This window comes from Epinephelus fuscoguttatus, linkage group LG3 (assembly GCF_011397635.1).
Source record: "Epinephelus fuscoguttatus linkage group LG3, E.fuscoguttatus.final_Chr_v1".
NCBI classification, from domain to species: domain Eukaryota; kingdom Metazoa; phylum Chordata; class Actinopteri; order Perciformes; family Serranidae; genus Epinephelus; species Epinephelus fuscoguttatus.
In genome coordinates, this window is record NC_064754.1 from 31,163,985 (window position 1) to 31,186,197 (window position 22,213).

General features: G+C 40.0%; 1 protein-coding gene and 1 long non-coding RNA gene across 2 annotated transcripts in view; both read left to right on the forward strand.

Annotated features, from left to right (window-relative positions):
• The window catches only part of LOC125886024 (complement C3-like), a 92,973-nt gene that overhangs the window by 62,425 nt on the left and 8,335 nt on the right, over positions 1 to 22,213 (forward strand).
• On the forward strand, positions 17,203 to 18,472 carry LOC125886026 (uncharacterized). Its single transcript, XR_007448970.1, has 3 exons — positions 17,203 to 17,249; positions 18,171 to 18,286; positions 18,452 to 18,472. It is a non-coding gene; the product is annotated as an uncharacterized LOC125886026 (long non-coding RNA).

Sequence of the window (22,213 nt, forward strand, 5' to 3'; positions counted from 1 at the left end):
TTTGCAGAGTCAGAGAAGGGACACTCCTTTGAGGACAACAATGTGCACATCTTGGCCAGGGAGGAAAGATTTTTTGAAGGAGGAGTAAAAGAAGCCATCTACGTTAAGCTGGAATGACCATCGTTAAACAGAGGGGGCGGCTTACGACACTATTTATCCCCCACCTACAATGCAGTCTTGGGATCCCTCCCCAGACGACTCACATGGTGGCCAGGTGGGTCAACGGCTCACATTGTGACCTTCACGACTCTGAAACTAAGAGCTCACGTGACCCCTACAACTCTGCAAGGGTTCCCACCCACACAGGGTTTACAGCCTGCAACTTCCTACCAGTCATTTAGACCTGAAGAAGTTTCTTGGATGAGAGGCGAAACGTCTTCAAGAAACACAAGCAAGTCCAGTTGCCTACGATACAGCACTTACGATGACCATGACCTGGATGACTGAGAATCTTCACCAATACATTTCAATCCCTTTCTGATTTTGACGTTCACTTCAGATCTCCCAGAGCTGCTTCCAGCCACAATTATACTGGGAGTACGTGAGAATTCAAAAGTAATGTTTCGAAGTTGTGCTTGTTGTTAGGCATCTAATATGTTTAAAGGAAAAATGTAGTTGATTACATGTTGCTCTGATCATCACTTCTATCAGTTATGATCGTACTCACCAAAATAAAGCTGTGATCTGTGCCCAAAATCTGCTGAACACAGAAGTATTGCTAGTTTGAAACTAGAAGAGCCCTCAGAGAGCGCAGACCTCCTCCAAGGCCATATGCCCTATACCACAATGTTGACGATGCATACGTAATCCAAACTTCCCTGTCCTTAGTTTCAGTAGCCGGTGGGCAGCATATGCACGTTAGTTCCCTCACTTCCATGTCCCTACCAGCTAGCTGATCAACTGGTGTAACATTTTTCAAACTGGTTTGATATTAAGCCAAACACTGGACCGGAACTACTACTATCTAGTCACACTTGACTCAGCAACCCCTCTTGAGTGGAACATAATGACACTCTGTCCTGACAGTCAATGAGTATCCAAATATCATGTCATATCACATAAAATCAGAGCTGTCCGTCCACACTAAATCCATTATTCACATCTGTTTCATCATGTAAACAAACCACACAAATATATCAGCTGTGCTCTAGAGATCAGACTGGAGACGTAACCATTAGCACCATAGCTCTGCCGCTATTTCGGCCCAGCAACCTCTATGTTTGCTTGTGATGTCCGAGATAGCCAAGTGCAGGCAATCAAGACTATCAATGTCGTATATTTCAAGTTAAACAAAAGGGCAAAATAATTTGACCGTTTCTTCTTTGACCCATGCTACACCCCTTTACTAAGTTTCATGAAAATCAGGCCAGCACTTTTCCCTAATCCTGAAGATAAACAAACAAACATACTGAACCAAAAGCATGACCTCTTTGGTGGATGTAATAAACCATAATTTTCTGTTAAGTATGTTCTCTCTGTTCTTTGTTTTAACCACAGGAAATGATGACGTAGGCCCTCTGAATAAACAGCGCACATTCCTCAGTTATCGGCACTGCAGAAAGACTTTAGGTCTGAGCAAAGGCAAAACCTACCTTATCATGGGTGCATCCAAAGATATTTACACAGACCAACAGAGACAATTGTAAGTTCGTTGCATCTGTGCATGTGTGGTGTGTTTGTTCCATCTGTAATATTGTCAGCATTTAAAACATTTTACCTGTCTGTGTTTTGTGTTGCTAAAGTACATACTCGCATGCAAATCATGCTTATCTTTATCAGTTTTCGTAGTGTTGTTTGTGAGCAATTATTATTTATCTTTTTTATTTCTTTGACTTTGTACTTGCCATTATTCTTCTGGTCATTCCTTTTTCATTATTCCTGCAGTTAGAGAGAGCTGTTTACATGAAAACCCAGTGTTTCTTTCACTTTCTCTAGGTATCAGTACGTGCTGAGTGAGAGAAACTGGATCGAGTACTGGCCCACAGATGCAGAGTGTAAAACCGCTGTATACAAGCCTACCTGTGCAGGCATATTGGAGATGGCCCAGAAGTACACGAGATGGATGTCAGCAGTAGTGAAGCTTAAGGAAATAAAATGTTCTGTTCAAATTGTTTTTATTTGGCATTATTCTGTAATGCTTAAGATTAGAGTTTGAAAATGGAAGTGTTAACATGTAGTACATACGGATTATCAATAAAATACTTACAGAGAACCTATACTGGGTGGTCAAAAGTGTACCGTAAGTAAGTGGGAAGAGGACAAAGGGTGAGTACTTTACTTTATGAGATAAATTACACCATAAGCACCTACATGTCTAAAAGTTACACTGTGCAGTACTATCAGAAACAAACAGAGTAAAAAAAAAAAAAAAAAAGACAAATTGCCTACTTGCCAAATTTTGGATCACCAACAAGATGATCAAAAATGTTATTAGTTAAGTTGAATAAGTTGAAGGACCTTTTTACCTCACAGTCCTTACGTTGGAGACATAAACAGCTTTTCTACATTTGCTGGTTAACACTTTGCTTAACTGGTGGCAGCATGTTTAAGAGACAACACACAGACTTATCTGTGAGTCTTAAACAGGAATCAGGAAACAGCTTCGACTCCGAGAAGTCTCTGAATTTGATAAGTTCTGTCCCTGAGTTGTTTGGCTCCCAACTTGAAGGTTGCAGTCCTATCAATACAACAATGGTAGTAGGTTTGAAACGCCAGCAGTGTTGCTCTTTGGACAGATTTCACGCCACTGCCATGTTGGATTTTAAAAAAATCAAGAGGTGGGAGGTTTGCCCCGCCCACTGTTTACTGCATTGAAAATAGTAGTGTTTTGAGAGGGAGGCAGTTATGTCTTACTGCTGTGTACCCCAGTGCAACTCGTACCAACGGTGAGAAAGCGATAAAAACCTATCTTTCCACCGATTTCCCAAACATTGTAAGGGGGCTCATTTTCCCTCACTGAGCGAAATGCCTTCACTCCCTGGCTCACTCCATCTGACTGTAAAATCATACGAAACCGAATGTAGCATGGAATATCAATTAAGACAGTAGAGTACACAAGGCACATAGTAACTTGTTAGTTAACGTTAGCTACAGCAAAGCGGCTAACGTTAATGCAAGCTTGAACAAATTACAATGCATTTTAAGCTTGACGTGATGTGTGTACTGTGCGGCCTACTGACGAATAACAAACTTTAGGAAACTAATGAAGAGTGAAAAAGGTGACAGATACCGTGGCAGACTTAGAAACTACTCACAAATAATCAGGGGTGGAAGTAACGAATTACAAATACTCACATTACTGTAATTAAGTAGATTTTTTGGGTACTTGTACTTTTATTTGTATTTTTTTCAAGTGAGTAATTTTACTCATATTTGAGTACAATTTACACCATGTAATCTACTTCGCTACTTTTAAAATCATAAGTCGCTACTGACTACGCCCACAATTTGAATTAATATTCAAACCTTTCATCTGCATCTTTGTAGCCAATAAGGCTGTCTGATCGCGACTGCCCCAATTAATCTATGACGTAAGGAAAGGACAACTCCGCTGCAGCAGGCACAGGTGTCTGGCGGTAACATACCTACACAGCGGAGTAGACTAAATGGACTATGGACTAAAGATTTGGAGACAAAGAAGCCAAGGGTGAGTGTCCATGCATGTTGCGCAAATCCCATGAGCTCCACGCCACAACATAACGGCTTACCGGCGACAGAGAAGTCCAACTCCAGGTCCAGTAATTTCCTCTTTCATTGGTGTCATGACTGCCCAGTAGTACCTGGACAACCGAGCTGTGGCAGCACACAGGTATGTGGCGTGTCAGAGGAGAAACAAGCCATTCACATTTCTCTCTGTGGCAGGTAACGGTCCACAAACCTCACTGCACTTAGGGACTGTTCTTTACTTATGGAGGGACTGTTCTTTACTTGTCAGGGGAGGAGGGTGGCTGGTTGATTTTTATTTTATCTTTTTATTTTATTTTGATTCCCACTATGTTAATCACTTATTGATGCTGATTTTGAAGTACGAATAAGTCAATAAGTAATTTATTCCATTGAAATATCACTGATGTATTATAGAAAAGTGATTTATCTTTTTATGAATGACAAAAGGCACATCTGCCTCATTTTCGCTATGGTATCGTGATACTACTCAGAACCGTGATACTTTCACTGGTATCGTACAGTGGGTCCCAATTTTGGTACCGTGACAACACTAGATGTCACAACCATTCCATTCGGAGTCGTCCAGTGAGGCGGCTCGGGTGCCGCTTAAAAAAGTGTTCCCCCACTGCTCTCTCAGAGGCCCAAAGTGTTCCCCTACTTCTAATTTTACAAATTAAGCACTGGTCATTAGTTTGGCTAAGATAAGTCTGCAAAGATATTGTCACTGCCACTGGTTTGCCTGATATCAAAATAAGACGGAGCTAGCTAACATGTGCGTGTGCCTACATGCATAATTGAGCTACAATTCTTAGAAATGTTTTAGCTTAATATTTGAACAACCACCGTCATTACAATAAATTAAATCTGTAGTCATTTAATACTCACAGGCCTACATTCAGCAGGCCTATATTTTGTGCTAGAGTGACGCGATGTCATATGAAACATTAACCATGAAAATTAACCATGTCATGTTAGCTTGTCGGTAAGGGGGGTAAATAGTGCTCCAAATTCAGGCTAACGTTTAGCATGGAAAACAGGGCACAAGCAAGGGGTCCCTTGTTCTCTTACTTCGAGATAACTGAATGAAGATGTTTTCGTATGATAAGCGTTAGCCCTTTACAGACACATCCACTCTAATCCCTTGCAGTTTTGTGCAAAACCCATGCGGTTATTTTGCGTGCGGTATTTATGTAATTTCGCCTATTTTATTTTATTATTCCTGCATATTGGGGTCAGTATTACAGTTGGATAAATTGGGGCTGATTGGAAAGCTGTGACTCTTGTGGAGTCAGTGAGCCCCATGTATTCATGTGTGTGCCATGTGTTTACACTCTTGCCTCATAATAGTCATATCATTGCAGTAATTTCACTGCATAAGGTGAGCTGTTTTTGATATTTTATACAGGTGAATCTAATCTAATGCCTGCTATTGACGACACAATAAAACATCCATCGGTTAAAAGTAATTAATACTCTGAGTAGTTTTTGAGAAGAGTACTTTGTACTTTTACTTAAGTATTTTTTAAACACCAGTACTTTTACTTGTAATTGAATACAATTTAAGCAATGTAACAGTACTTGTACTTGAGTAAGAATTTTCAGTACTCCTTCCACCTCTGGAGTTTGAGAGAGACATACTACCCACACTGTTATGATTAAAGGCTGGTTGAAAATCAGCAAACTATTTCTCTGATAAAGAAGAAAGTAAACCAGTATTTAAGAAATACTCAGCTGCAATTAGTTTGTGTAAATGTGTTCGTTTATGCATTAACTCAACAGGTAGTGAAATGGTGGAGGCAGAGTTGAGAAATATCCAGATCGTCACATCACCGTACACCATTCACTTCACGAAAACACCCAAATACTTCAAACCAGGAATGTCCTTCGATGTTGCGGTACAGTACTCATTAACATTTGCATTACTGACCACATAAGTTTGGATTTTCACAAACAGCTGAGATTCCAGATAAAAAGAGCAATCTACCCACCAACAGTTTGCATCACCATAAACTACTTACATACCCAGCCATCAAAGTGTCTCAAGATGTCTTAGTGACAGAAATCAAGACGTCTCAAGACATTTTTGTACATCAAGACGTCTTAAGACATCTTAAGACAAAAAATTGAAGACGCCACCCATGTCTCAAGACATGCCAGAGCAGCACATGGGATGCACCCAGACAGATTTTTGTGTCTTGAAGACACTGAGTGTCTTAAGACATCTTAAGACATATTTCCTTTGGCTTAAGACATTCCCATTTTAAGACGGCTTCAGATATTGGTATGCATGTCTCAAAGACATGGTCAAGCTATCTTGTTTCAACTGGAGTATTATGATGATAATATGATAATGGTCTATTTATATTTTACTGTAAAATCTTATATAATGTTATTGGAGTGTAAATGATAATTACTTATTTTTTCAATATTTAACTTGCATTATTTTTAATTTCCTTGAGAGCCCTGCGTAATGGGATTAATAAGGTAAAAACAAACAAACAATAACTGAATGAACAAGTTAAAAATGTAAAATACTGCTTCAAATGAAGAAGGATATGGTAATGTACTGTGATTTTTTTTTTATATAACAATTGTTTTCAACAGAAGATGAACATAAACAGGAGGTGAAATTAAGTTTATAAAAGTGTTTAATGAATAAATTATTGAATTAAATGAATATCATAGAAAAGTATCATAGAATAATCAATTTTAAATATACAATAACAATACATTTATACTGATCTATACAAAAATATGTAATAAATAAAGAATGATATAATATTTTATCATTCAATTGAATAAATATGAATTTAAATGAATTAATCTAGGGAATACAATGAACGATTCAAAAATACATTCAAACAAATTAAAAACTTCAAAAGATTGAATTAAATTCTATTTGAAGTTTGAACACACGCACACACACGCACACACACACACACACACACACACACACACACCTAGGCACTCTTCATGTCCTGGACTGCCTTAATGGCCTCGGCATTGGGGTCCTTTCCCCCCCTTAGGGCCTTGAGCCAAGCCTGCAGGTATGTTTTCACAGTGTCCCTGCAGGACTCATTCAGCACTCTCCCATTACCAAGGAGGTGGGCAAAGGCCAGGTTTGTGCCCCTCGTCACCAAGCGGTCCACATCGGCCTCCGTGCTCTCCATTGTTATTTTCTTAACTGCCCGCCTCCAGTTCAAGAAACATGGTGTATCTGCAATTTCAAAAATATTGCTATTTAAAATGGGAATGAATCAAGAGACATCAAAATATGTTGTCCCTGTCCCCACTTACTTATTGAAGAACCACTACTCTTCTGATAAATCTATGCATTGACAGTTCAGTAAAGTCTGTAGTCTGTTTGTGGGTTACATACATAAGGGTACAGTAAGATGTAAATAGTGTGCACACAAAGCTGTGAAATTAGGCTACAGCACCTATGGACCAATACTACATTATTGACCTTTTATACCTGTAATTAATGAACCATTTGTTCACAGTCTTCATCTGAAGCCCCTCACTAACAGCTCAGACTTCTCCTCAGTGGAGGGTATCTTTTCAGAAGAAAGAGAGCCTTGCTCTTCTCTAATGCCCTCTTCTGCTCCCCTTCATTGCCTGGAAAAACAAAATAAGTTAAAACGGTTTTCAACACCATATGCTCTCCTGCATCACAAAGAGATAGCATTATAGCTGGGATAGATGGAATGACAGGCGTTGTAACAGAGGTGGACTATCAGGTCTTCATAATGGGGCTGACATGGGGGTCAGTGTTTCCGCTAACTTTTTTGCTTTGGGAAGGGGGGTGCCTGGGCTGAAATGAGCGTGGTCCATCGTTCAGGATCATGTATATTAATCAGTTTGGTTGTTTGTTTGTTTATTCATTCATCTATCTGTCTATATTAATCATTTTTATTTATTCATTCATCTATCTATCTATCCAGTTGGTGTAGTCTGGTTTATTCTAGTGGGTATACTCTGACATACTCTGATGGATGTTTGTCTGCTTAGGGCCTCCATACACTAAAGACATGTTTGCCACATTTTTACCTTTACCTTTATACGCCATCCAGTGAAAATAGCTCTGAGACCCACTTATGGGCCTCCACCCACAGGTTGAGAACCACTGCACTAGTAGATTGTATTTGAAGCTTGATCCTTCAAAGATTGTTCTTATATCATGGAAAATAAGTGATGCAGGATACCTCAGGATGAATTTATCATTTAGAAAACAGTGAGTGAGTGAAAACAGCGGCTCATAGCTGGATGTCTGGAGATTTTTCTTTCGATTTTTTTTTTTACCATAATGTCGGCAACACGCTCTCTCCTCCACTCTCTTGAGTGTGGGTGGGTCTGTACCGGTGTGAGTGCAGGTGAGTATGTTGTGAGAGGAGCGAGGGGAGAGGAGAAATGCATTTGAAGGAATGTAATGAAACGATAGCGACGCATTAGACTCTAAAATTGCGCAAATTAAAGTTAGCTTTTTATTTGATAAAAAGAATACCTGTTATACGCCCTTTGATTGAAATAAAAATCAAATAATGGATTCTTTTTTTTTCATCCGCACTTGAATTTCTGGGTGGGGATCCTGTTGGGATGGCGGGGGTGTCCGTTGGGGGGCTGGGCGCTGTCCCAAATAAACTATATGGGAAACACTGGAGATGGTGGGGCCTAGGATGAAACTAAAGCCTGGTTTATGGTTTATACTTCTGCGGTGCGTTGACGCCATTGCTATGCCTTAGCTTGGCGTAGGATTTTGTCCCACTATACTTGTGCGTCCGGGTGCTGCGCATGAGCGGGAGACTAGAGAAGTGGATATTAAGGCAATATGCGACTCTCAGCTGTTCGAGTCAACAAGCTAGCGAGTTCAGGCTCTGATAGTAGCCTTGTTACAAGGAGTCTGAACTCGCTGAAGGAGAGGAGAGAGCTGTGTTTTTCCATGGCTTTGTTTTTCCACTAAACTTCGCTTTTCTGAAAAGTTAATGCACTAAAAATGTCTATGTAGCGTCCTCTTAAACTGTGGTATTATTCTAAGATGGGAGTTCTAGTATGCAGAGAAAATAGCCTGTTTATTTGGTACAATACTTCCCTGTTTGCGGCTGGTTCTGCGTCCAAAAGTTTGAGCAATTGTGTCTTACTGAGGGAGAGGAGATAGCTGTGTACTGCATCTAATTTACTAAGTAGCCATATGGAGTTCATACAACCCCACTTAAAAAAAAACTGAACTATCCCTTTAAGGTTGTGTGCCAGAGGGTTGGTAGTGATGGTGGAGCTGTCAATGGTGAGAGTCGTAGGCATATATTCTTTTCTTTTTCACTTACTTGTCATCCTATTCCCAGCCATGAGGTGGCATGGGCATGAACATGCCACACAGGGACAGCATGCCCCATCTCCTCGTTCAGCTGACCCTGTGGTTCAAAATCATAGACATGAGTCTATAGCTATGACCGTATATCGATTCCATTTTCAAAATTAATGCACACCTCATAGTATCCCTTAAGCCCCCCACCTATTTTTCAACCTCCTGCGTGAAAATGACATACCCAAAATAAAAAGGGTATATCTTCACAAATACAAGGGCTGTAGGAATAATTTTTGTCACCTATGACAAAAACACCTATACGTTTGTTACAGAAGTGTCAGAATCAAGATATGTATAAGTGTGTCTGAGAAAATCCATTTGGAACACATCAGAAAATGTAAATTTTGGTTCTCGCCTAAAGAAAAGTGTTTCATTTTGAGTTAAAACCACCCCTGGAAACACAGCCAAATTCAAATAGGAATTGTTAATGTAACATCTCATAGGTAACTGTGCAAAGGTGAACCTAAAAAAAAGGGTGAACCTGAACAGTTGTAGAAAGGTTTTAGTAAAGGTATGCACGGGCGAAAACACAAATTTAGCCTTTTTTGGACATACATTTTTCACCCCAAAAAACGGGGGCTCTTACCTTACTGTGAGTAGGCAATATTCTATAATTCAGTTTACTAAAATATTGACAATAGCCCCTTAACCCTCTTCGATGTCATCAGGGTAAGTAGATAAAGGCTAATTTTTCATTTTTGGGTGAACTATCCCTTTAAGAACATATTAGTGAATGAGGCTCAATGTGTATCATTCAACTATATTGTGTTTATGCTGTGTAGGCTCCTGTGTAAACTCCATGCATAAGTCACTTTAAATATACAGTACATTGCCCATGTTGTATAACCATTGCACATAGGGCTATTGTATAAAACCAGTTATTTACCCTTTTAACCATCCCAGTCACCAGTCTACTTAGATATAGATCTATGATTATTTGCCTTGTATTGTAGCATACATACTGCTGCAAATACGCTCCAATAAAGGATAAACTGCAATATAATTTTAGCACTTCTGGTTGGAATTGTCTTGTTCTATGTAATGATAAAGTTAATCTATGTCTATCACTCACTCACCTCGAACAACTCTCCTCTGTTGGTGCCAAATCTTGATAGATTTGGCACCAGGATTTGTCCCCTTGTCTCCTGGTGTCCTCGTCGTCTCCTCTCCTCCTGCCTTCTCCATCTAAATTACAAAGAATTTGAAAGAGTGAAGCATGCAGCATGATCATGCTTTACTATTTTGTATGGCATTAAAGTCTGCTCTGGCTCAAATGAAGACTGCTCTGGTTCAGTAAGAAAAGCAAGCATAAAGTACCAAAGCTAGCCAAATGTTATCCTTGATACAACCTAGTTAACGTTGGCTACATGTACGTTAACGTTAGCTAGCTAGCCAATAACCGAATAATATAACCTCATAACCAAAAAGGGTGTATCGTTCATTTTCCATCAGACACAGTACACTGACGCTTTGGCTACATGTATTACAAACTTTGATTTTCGCCTTCACTGCTCGACGTTACGTTCCCAAGTCTCGACGGGGGCATTTTCATTAGCTTCGATAGCTCCCAGTCTCTTAGGATACGGCAATTTATTCGCGGGCTTTGGCCCGTGCCAACTCAGCCCGCGTGCAACAGTGTTGCAACCAACGGCGCCTGTCAACTCAGCTCGCGACAGTCAAGCACATCAAGCCCAACTACGCAGTTTGACAGCGTAGCGAGCAGACTAACGTTGCCGTGTCTATTTGGTCGTACAAATGTTGCGAATTCGCCCGATAACGACAACCCTCATCCCCTAAGAGTCAGAGAAGATGCAGAAGGTAAGTTGTATCTATCTACCTTATTTAGTTATGAGCCAGGCGGGTTCCTTGTCTTAAGAGAAGTAAGCGTTAGCATCTTACCTTAGAACTAGTTTGTCGGACTTGCGAGTCCCACACACGCACCGTCTCGTCATTTTGCTGCCAGAGTGAAAGCTTGCCCGAAGTTCCTCTTTACCGTTACTGAAAGGCGGGTTTGCAGGATGAGTGTGAGGCCAGTCGCCTGTAACGTTAGCCAACGTTAGCCTGGTGAGACTAGCTGTAGGATCACAGAAAGTCCGTTATTTGTGCTGGCCACTTTTTTCATCACTTTCGATTTCGCCCGACTTTTTCTTTACACATTTAACATATAATATATATAAGACCATATAATATTGTAACGCAGATGCATAAAGCTAATTTGCCTTTTGTTAAGCAGTAATGCAGTTCCTAGTACGTCAGTGTTTACAATGATGTGATAGGCTCCCAGGCGCAGTGATATGGTGTAACAGAATAAGAGTTAGCGTGTGTGTGAGAGAGTTGTCGGCTGTCTGCCGTAATGCATAGATGTAGAGTTGAACCTCCTCCGTCGGTGCCTGGGAGACACCAAAGACAGCCTGCCTTGGCCTGATATGCTAAGAAAGATTGTACAAAGTCAAACACAGTGTTGGTGAGTGTTGTACCCATAGACATATATACATAGACGCCGCATTGACTGCCGCTGCCTATTGGAGCCGACGTCCCAGCCGGCCGCCATCTTGGATGGGTCTCGCTTCGCCTCCACAGTGCATTCACTTCTATTGAGGAAGGAGCTGTATGCACAAGTAAAATAGAATAACTCACTGAATTTTCAACTGATTTTCACGCGGTTTGGTTTGTTACAAACGGCACACATGTAGTTATGATACAGGATGCTTTCGTACATTAAAAATGCGGGATCTCATGCTTTAATACTTTCTGCAGATAGCAACTGCATGTTATTTAGGTCACAACACAGTTCTTTCTTACATGTGTGTGTATATATATATATATATATATATATATGGAGAGAGAGAGAGAGAGATGTATATACTGTATAAACACAATATACACAATACAAAAATACACAATACAAAACACAGTGTAGCATATTATGTATAGCACACCTTTGTGCACATATTCACTTTTCCACCAGCTGTGCTGCAAATATCCCCTGCTGCTCATCCTTCTGTATCTTTTTTCAAATTATCTTGACCACAGTCCAATTTTCATAGTTATAATACCAATACCAAAATTAATTTCAGTGTTTATGTAAATTTTGAAAACGTTTTTTTACTACTTTTGAGGGATCACAGCAGTCAGTGTAATAAGAATAAGAAGAACTTTATTAATCACCAAAGGAAATTTCAAAGAAGTCTGTAAGATCATCTTTTTAACAAAGTATTATGAAGTCTGATGGCTGTGGGTATAAAAGAGAGTGAGTGTGTGTGAGAAATAAACTCAACCAACAATCAAGCATTTTCTTTATTAAAATATATTAATAAATGTATTAATATGCTATACTATGTTTTATATTGGTATATTGTGTTTATACAGTATGTTTACACAGTATATATATATATATATATATATCTCACTCTGGGTTTGAGGTGAATAAAGAACTGTGTTGTGACCTAAATAACATGCTGTTGCTATCTGCAGGAAGTATTAAAGCATGAAATCCCACATTTTTGATGTACGAAAGCATCCTGTATCATAACTACATGTGTGCCGTTTGTAACAAACCAAACCGCGTGAAAATCAGTTGAAAATTCAGCGAGTTATTCTATTTTACTTGTGCATACAGCTCCTTCCTCAATAGAAGTGAATGCACTATGGAGGCGAAGCGAGACCCATCCAAGATGGCGGCCGGCTGGGACGCTCAGGCAGTCAATGCAGCGTCTATGTATATATGTCTATGGTTGTACCTGCCTTGAAGAAGTGCTCAGTAAACCGTTGAACTGAATTCCCTTGTCGTGACAATTCTTCCCGCCTCCACTGATGGTAAAGAGTTTTAAGATCACGACAACATTTAACATGTAAAGTGTCCCAAAGGAACGGTAAGCAAAATCTTTTTTGCTCCATAAGACCGTTTTAAACCGTTATAAAAGATTGCACTGCTTGCGTTGTCATGGCAACATGTAAACAGTGCTCTTAGCAGTGCCTGCAAAATATATGGAAATAATGACATAAAATGAAATGAAATTAGACTACTTTTTTTATCTATTTATTATTAAGGCTATTGTGTGCTGTGACTGATTTAGGCTACATTAATGTTATATGGAGAAAATAGAAAGCCTTTTTATTGCTCACAGACTGCTTTGCTTTTGTGTCTCTTAAGTTCACAATGAGGAGGACTCTGATGAAGGCAATGAGTTGCAAGACTATGCCTATGAAGAGGATGAAGAGCAGGACATGCCTCAGCCAGACGAGGACATCATGGACATAGATATTGAGGAAGCTCCTGAGCCAGAAGGCATTGATGATGCTGAAAATGAAATGGTAGGCTAATAACAAACCTAGATTTTGCTTTACACTTTTACTGCCATCTGTAGAGTCCAATTGATACACTGTGATAATGCATTGCTTTTTACTCTATGCGGTCTTAGGACTGTACAACTGAAGGTTAGGCTACTCACAAAATTACTATATGTCAAGAAAATAACACAACAATACATCATTGCCACATTAATTATTGCTGTAACGTTTATTAAGGATATGTCATATGTTTATGTATGTTTGCTTATACCTTGCCTCTACAGGTGGATCTATATCCATTCAATTCCTTCACTGAGGCATCCCGGAGCCGGTTCTTTGAAACCTCTGGCATTTCAGAGAGCAATTTTTCTAGCTTACTAGAAATCCTGTCGACAGTTTCAAGAAGGAGGACGTACCACCAAATGTCAGTGTTTTCAAGGTAGGCAAAGCAAAGTTGGATACCATGGCGCTCTAGCATCAGCTTTCCATTGGGCACTCACATAGGGTCCTGTTAATGACTGTAAGTAAAGAAATAGGCTTGTTTTAAGATACTGTACTCATGTAATTTGACTGTGTTCCCATTTCAGAAGATAAGGAAAAACCTACCAAAGGTGCCTATTAGTGTACATGGTGATGATTCCCATTTCTACCACTTTAATATGGAGAAGACAGTGGACAACATCTTAAAAAACAATATGCACATGGCCAAAATGACATTTGTGCCAGTGACCGACTGCCACAGGGACGCCTTCAATTCAAGGCTCTTTCATCAGAGCAAGCTCTTTTGCATACAGTCTGTCAAGACAAATGTGGGCAAGGTAAACTAATTTTTTAAAAAGCGCACACCAAAAAAGATGCAGGTCATCATTTTATGTAGGCTTTTTTACTTTTTTTTTCAGGTAACTGCACTTGACATCATCAGGATTAACACGGACCGGAGAGCACAACTTGCAAGAGTGGAGTCAATTGCTTTTGATAGCTCTAAAAGAAACCTGGTCCTTAGGTGCAGGCTGCTGTTCCGTGGCCTGGAGATGAGAAATCACCAGCAGTATCACCATATAACACCAGTCAGAGAACAAATTTTCATCTCTGACGCCATTGAGTCCATTACACTAGATGATGTGGTGAGAAAAATGCCACAGATCCAACAGTACACTGGCCAGTACTTGTACAGCAGCCACTCTGCCACAGCTTTTGCAGAGCCAAGCGGCAGGTTCATCAGAGATGCATCAACTCTCCCTGCTCATTGCAGTGAGGGACAGCAACAAAGAGACCGTCCACAGGTACAGTAGAACTTTTCATGGTCAATGGACATGAATAATATGTTCAATCAAAAGAGTGAGACTGATGTAGCTAAGATGAACATGAACATGTATGAAGTAGCCTAATTGTTTTTTTTCTTTAAGGAGTACCAGTGCTCCGCTGTACATCCATTTATATTTTGATGGGTTTGGGCTGTACAGGCGGAAGTACCATTCCACTAATGGGATGTACTTTTCCCTTGGTAATTTGCCTCGTTCTGAGGGGCAAAAAGGGAACACATGGGCATCATAGGCCTCGGAGAACCAGGTAGCATGGTCACTACATTTAGATACAAATAGTTAATTGTTTACATCATGGCCTATGTAGGATTTGATACAGTTTATCTTCTTTCCAAATCAGGAACATCATTTCAGCAGTGTATGGATGCCATTTCACCATACATAGAGAAACTGCAGGAAGGTTATTATGCTGACTGCCCTTACTATGGGGGTGAGGTGTTTGTTTGTGGAGGAATTGGCGAGATCAATGCAGACATGCCCCAGGCAAACCACTGTGCCAACTGTTTGTCATCCACTGCAAACAAAAGGTTAGATTAATTATTACTTCATAAGCTATTTGGTTTTACTGTTTATTGTGAAAAATCTTAAAAATGTATTCCTAATCCCTTTTCCTTTGCCCTCTCTTAGATGTAGGTTTTGCACGGTTGACAAGGCCGACCTCTCCAACCCACAGGTGGCCAGTGAAGCACCCCGCAGGACAAAGGCCAACACAAACAACATTATCGCTGCCATGTCTGAAATGGGTGTTGTGGAGAGGAAACAACATGAAACAGAGACTGGGACCCTGTATAGCCCGAACAACCAGCTGTTCTCCGATGGCATTGTCATTGAACCACACATTCAGGTAAATGTTTTAATGTATCTGTAGCCACAATGAAGCTCTGAGCAACAATACCAATGGACTGAACATGTCCTGCTCTACCTTGTGTTGAAAGGATTGAAACAGGAAGCATGTATGATGAAAACCATGTAAAAACAATACTACGGTTGGCTTTGTATTTTGTTTAAGACAAGGATCGATCACTTCCACCTCGATGCTCTTGGTGTTGGAAGACTGCAAATAAGTCTGATCTGGGGCAACGTGAAGACACAAGTCCAACAGTTCCTCAGTGATCTGATTGTTGCAATCGACAGACCTCATTGGCTCAAGCAGGTAATAAAGTTATATAGATAACCAATGCATTTACTCAGGGACAGTCCACCCAAAGATGATGCTTTTGCATGTTCATTTTAAATTGATCTATCCTTTATAGCTTTTTGTGCTATGCAGAGATTAAATTAATTACACAACACATTATTCTTTTAGCTCCCAGATCTTCATCACTTGGCATGTGCCACTGGCTGTGAGGTGCTCCATCTTATTCAGATGTGGACCATAATAACCAGAGATGTTTTGTGTTGCCCTGAGGCATTTACAGCAGCCTCTGCTGAATATATTGGCCGCAACAACTGCCGCCTTGTCACCAAAGCCAACATCTTGCTGAGTGGCTACTTGTCTTCAATCCGATCGGCAAGTCTAACTGACGAGGAAGCGAGGCAACTCCAGGTTCACATATGTGACCATCACAGACTATTTGAGAGGGTAATTTTGTACCTCCATTTTGTTTTGTCTCCAATGCTACTGTACGTTTAGACATTTAAGAACTTTTTATTTCCATATTTCTTTAAGATATGGAAGGCAGAGGTGGCAAACCGGGCTAACATCCATTGTGGCTATCACACTGGGGAGCAAATAGATGTACTGGGCCACCCCATGATTGGTGACTGCAACCGCTTTGAGCGATACCACCACAGGATCAAGGACATGGGTAAGTAAATTTCCCTGACATTTCATTTGCTAGGCCCTACAGGTGCTTGAAGCTCACTGTCTTGATATGCATGTTGTATTTCAGTTATCGCTCACAAGAATGGCGTCAGTATCGAGAAAACAATGGTGAAGAGGATTGCAGTGTTGGATGCCCTTTGCACATTGTCAACACCAAATGATGGAGCAGCAGAAAATACATCTGTCCACGGGCTTCCAGGCTACGCCCCTGTTTACAGGCCATCGGGATCAGTCACACTGATATCTGCCGCTGAATTTCGGCAAAGACGTGGGCTTGGTAGGAAAATCTATTGCAAAATATGTTACTAAAATAAATTACTAAAATAATTGTATTGCTTGTTAACATATTCCTGCGTGTCAGTTCTACCAATAATGTCTAAAATGACAGTAACAAGATCCTTTACTTTATTCTAACTCTTTTCTTAACAGGGTTACAGCTTGGAAACCAAATGCCAGAGTTATCCCATCTGAAAGTGGCAAAATGATCACGGCAGCCGGACCTCATGGAGAGGATGGGGGATAGAGTCCTGACATGGGAACAGATCTTCCTTGGACCCAAGGTATGATCCCTGTAGTTGATAATTCTCAGTCTAGTACACGAAAATGCATATTAATAAATGAGTACTATCTTCTTGTATGGAAGCATTCTTTGTATCATATGCTGTTATTTCCTAGGTTTGGATAAGGGGGAAGCCTGTCATCACCATCATTGACAACCCTCTTTCTGGGCAACCGAGAGATGCATGAAACACCAGAGTGCTACACTGTCCCCACAAAAATACAAGTATGTTATCAATGTGTTTAATAGCGGTAGCAATGTATTGAATTGAGAAACTTGTATTCAATGTATTATTAGATTAGATTAGATTAGATAGTACTCTATTAATCCCTTTGGAAAATTCCTCAGGGAAATTAGAATTCCAATAGCTATTACAAAAAGTAGATATAAAGATACATAAAAGGATAGATATTAACAAAAATATAAATAAAAACAAATATAAACAAAATAAAATAAATAAAAATTATTAATAATATAGTAAAAGAAAAGAAATAAATGAAATATGGCTACTAGCTGGCTACTGGCTAGCCACTGCTCCTTCCGTCCTCTGTCCCTCCGCCACTCCTCCTCCCCAGAACCAGGAGCCTCCTTGAAAAGCTGATGAAACTGGCTCTTGGTAGCATTTTTTGAGGGAAAAAAACAGGCTGCCGGTAGCTTTGGAACTGCCTCCTGGTAGCGTTGATAGTTAAAGCAAATATCCATGGGCTATATAAAACAGAAGAAATGTCTTCATAAGAAGAGCAGAAAGGTCAAAAAGATAGGGAAAGTCTAAAATCTGTACAAAATTGTTTAAAAATTGGAGAAAAAACTAAAAAAACTGGAGAGCTATTGGCGAGGCAGCCATTTACATCCAGTGCCATGGCAACAACACAAATTATATTAAATTAATTCTAAATTATTTTATTATTTATATTATATATTATAATAAATTATATTATTAAATTATATTAAATTAAATTATAACAAATTATAGCACAGCATTTGTACCAGCAACACAATAGTATTGCATAGTGTTTCCCAGATGCTGTGCATCCTTTCATGGATTAGGCCCTTAGAAATTTATCTAAAGAAATGAAAATACCCCTTTTATAATAAACCTTTTTATATAAACCCAAGTGTGTTTAACATATATTATCTCATTCTCAGATTTGATATAAAGACTATCAAAGTTGGCTCATTTGTGGAGACAGCCCCTCTCAACCCAACCCATGTGAACGACAGGCAACCAGTGAAAATCACCGCCATATGGGCTACCATCTCAGGTAAAGTAGTCAAAAGATCTTGAATAAAATATGTAAAGAAGATTACAGAGGAACCAGGCAATGTGAACCCATAACATAATGCTTAATGCTATCGTGTTAGGTTAAGCAGTTATACTAAAGATATTGATGTAACCCATAGCTAAATGCATGATGTTTTTTCCCCAGATAATCCGCTGGTCCTGTTTGAGGACCATCTTCCTGCCACAACACAGAGAAGATCCCCTGACAGGTTGCAAAGAGTATCAAGAAGGAGGAAAACTACTCTTTCCGACAGCAGCCATCACTGACACCCTCCTGTTCCTCCACCACAAATGCTTCTGGGAACCAAATCAACACCTAGGGATCGACAAAGTCCACTGCCACCAATGGACAATACTGTCAGATTGTTGACAAAAAAATCATTCACAATCCCAGGAACAAATGGTACCTTAAGAACACATTCCTACACTCTCATACAGAGTAAACACTCCATCAGTACAGTGGGCGTTCATAGAATGTCTGGGGGCGCTAGAAGCAAAATCTTTAAATGGGGGGTGTTGAGGTGTTTTCTGTGGGGGCATATGTCAATGTCAATTTCATCCTACAGATAACTCATTTTCATCATTTTATCATTAGACTTGCTTCACTATCATTTCAGTTTTTCAAATTATCATCCCCCAAAAAGGCCTTCTCTCCTAAAAACAAGACATGCACACGAGCCGAGTGATTAACAGCCTTTTCTTTTCTTTTCAGTCACGTGACTAGAATGCCCCTTTGAAGGGGAAATAAGGTGAAGTGATGGCACATCATATTTAGCCTATGTGAGCTACTTCCATGTGGGCGTGGGAAAATTGTGTGAAGCACTTTGTGCTGTTGTAGCCTGATACCAGTCCAAAATACAGATGTTTTTGTTGTGTCTGAATGAAGCGGAAAGACAGATGGAGAATTGGTCTTTTATGCGTACAATGTGGCTTTGAGATGTATGCGTCATATGATAAGGAAATGGAATCATGGGGGGGGTGGTAGGGTACCTGTATAAATGTAATCAATTTGTAAACATAATCATTCTGTACATACTATGTTTTATTATTAAATGCTGAGTATTTTCATATGGTTTTGCATTCTTTTTTGACATTTGTAATGAAAGTTTAACTGAAAGACAGTAATATTTCTAAGACATCTTGAGACATCTTAAGACATCTTCATATTTCCAAGACATCTTAAGACATCTCAAGACCCATGTCTATAGACACATCTTATAGACACGTCTTGACTTACCAAGACGTCTTAAGACATCTTAACAAATGTGTCTTAAGACACATCTTAAGACGTCTTGAGACACTTTGATGGCTGGGTATGTATTTCATAATACATAGTGCATGTGACTGAAAACTAATTTAATAATGTGTTTGACCTTAATAAGATGTGTTTTAATAAGGCAGTTAGACGTTTTCTGATCGTTCAGTTGTGTGTGTGTCTGATGGCAGGTTGAAGTTGTGAATCCTGATGAGACTCCAGCACAAGGTGTTGCAGTGGTGGTCGATCCAGGCAACGTGCAGGGCTTCACCACAGCCAATGGCATGGCAAGGCTCACCATCAATACAGTCGCAGGGAACAACAATCAACGTAAGTCTCCGAAATCTTTTTAAGGGCGTGTTCACCTCAAAATCAAAAATATGTACTTTTCCTCTTACCTGTAGTGCTATTTATCAGATGAGATTGTTTTGGTGTGAGTTGCAGAGTGTTTGAGATATCGGCCGTAGAGATGTCTGCCTTCTCTGGAATATTGTGGGACAAGATGGCACTCAGCTTGTGGTGCCGAAAAAATACATTTGAAAAACTCAACAGCAATGTCTCATTCCAGAAATCATGACCCAGTTACTCAAGATAATCCACAGACCTTGTTGTTGATGTAGGAACTATTTTCTGTCTACTAAACTACACTGACCAATCATATCACTGAGCAGAGGGAAGTGTTCATCTACTGTTAGCTGACCTAGCACCACTGAACTAGCTAACGTTACAGCGCGGATGTGGATGAGTCCATCAGTGTTTATATCTAAAGCTGTGCTTGTAGCCCGAGCCTCTTGTCCATTAGTAGATGCATGTTTCCTTCTCTGTGGTGACACAGTTGGCGGGTGTAGTTGAGTAAAAAGAAAATAGTTCCCACATGAAACTGCTCACAACAAAGTCTGCTGATTATCTTGAGTAACTGGGTCGTGATTTCTGGAGAGAGACATTGCTGTCGAGTTTTTCAAATGTTTGTTTTTGGTCCTTTGAGCACCACAAACTGAGTGCCATATGGCTACATTTTATTCAAGAGAAGGCAGACATCTTTACCAGCACTCTGCAAGTCACACCAAAACAGTCTAGACTGATAAATACTACAACAGGTAAGAGGAAAATCTGCATTTTTGATTTAAGGGTTAACTGTCCCTTTAAACCTCTATTAATGGACATTTTGATATTCACATTTAGTGGTGAAATCAAGCAGTGCTATCACCTAACCCTGCAGCTCTAAACAGATTTTTAGCTTCCTCATAGCTGATTTTTTTGGCTCTGCTGCTTACATGTTTACTGTACAGTATGTGCATGGTGGACTTTAACTTAGTCAGTTTTATGTCTTTTTATCAGTTTATTGAACATTTTTATATTGCTAGGTTAAGTTGTGCTGGGCAAAGCTGCATTAAGTTAAGATAGGATAGGAGACACTTGAGACTTTTCATGTATTATTAATAACTAGTCCATACCCATTGGTAGCTTTGTCAACTTCTACCTATGCCAGTCCTCGATGCCTATGTGCAGTTTGACATAGATTGACCACGTCAGTGAGTAGAAAAACGTGGGACAGACAGAATGACTGACTGACAGAATGACACACTGACAGCTTCTGTGATTATGTACAGCATACCATACCATGAGTAAGTCATACCAAAAATTAGAAAGAAAAAAACAAACATTCGGCCACAGGGGGAGCCACAGCGATCGGTCGCGAGCCATTTTTAAGCATTTTTTCTGTTGTTATAGCGCCACCCAGTTGCCAATTAGAGTTACATTTCTCCAGTCACCTTGAGGCGTCCTGTTCTACATATCTACCAAGTTTAGGAAAAATCGATATGGCAGTTAGGCCTAGATAAGAAATTAGCTCTCTAGCGCCCCCATTTTGTTTGATGGGTTCAATAATGGAGGAGTCCCCTCAGATTATGTGTGCTCATATGCCTACAAAGTTGTGAGGTGATCGGTGAAACCCTTGAGATGTTATACACCTTTATGTGATGAGCCACACCCTCCACAATATTCATTGCCTTATAGAAGCTCAGTTTTAGTAAGTTTTCCAACTTTTGCCAAGAGGTAGCTTTAGATATTGGTCCCTAGATTATGTTCACCAACTTTCATACAGATCGGTCAAACTTCAGAGGAAGAGATCGATTTTAAGTGTTTTTGTTTTAATTCAAAATGGCGGACAATCTATATAACTGGAAGTTATGGGTTCTTGAGGCAAAATTGTTCCTCATGAGGAGAGGCATCTCTGCGCAAAGTTTCATGTCTCTACGACATACGGGGCATGAGATATGCCCATTCAAAGTTTGCAATTTCAATCAGTTGCTATAGAGTCCCCATTTGTTCAGTATTAAGCACTTATCACATGTCACGTTTACAGGTGTGGATACAGCAGAGCTGCAATTAGGAGACAATCTGAAAATCAACCTGAACCTCAACAGACAGGAAAATCACAACAGTGACACCTGCGCTTCGCCAACTGGGTGTGGCCAGGCGGATTTTGCAAGTTTGGCACACCATGTGCCTGGCGCAGCTACTCCTCTTACCCACCTCCGTCCCTCCTACCTGCGCAAGTCGGAAAGGGGGAGGAGAGAAGGCGTGGAGTGGAGTGGGATGTGAAGGACTCCTGCATGGGCTCAGTGAGACATAAACACCAATATAGCAGAG